Consider the following 361-nt stretch of genomic DNA (forward strand, 5'->3'; position numbering starts at 1 on the left):
CATCGAGCGCGAGAAGGCGCGCATCACCACCTCCTACCGCCCCGCCGCCGCCGCGGGGCTCCTCGGGCCGGCCGCGGGAGCCGCCGAGGTCGTAGGTCTTGGAGCTGTAGGACGGGTCGTCGTACGCGCTCGGCCGGGGCCCGCTGCGGCCGTCGGACGACGTCCACGTGCGCGTGAGGTCGTTGATGGTGATGCCCTGGAGGCCGAGCTCGGAGCGGATGTCGTCGGCGGCGCGGTAGTCCTTGGCGATGCGCGCCTTCTCGCGCTCGATGAGCTTCTCGCCTGGGCAGGAAAAGGGTGCGAAATTCCCAACTTCAAAGGCTCCTATCTCGGTCGTTTTCCGCTCGTTTCGGCTGATTTT

This window comes from Aureococcus anophagefferens (assembly GCF_000186865.1).
Source record: "Aureococcus anophagefferens unplaced genomic scaffold AURANscaffold_26, whole genome shotgun sequence".
Taxonomy (NCBI): domain Eukaryota; class Pelagophyceae; order Pelagomonadales; family Pelagomonadaceae; genus Aureococcus; species Aureococcus anophagefferens.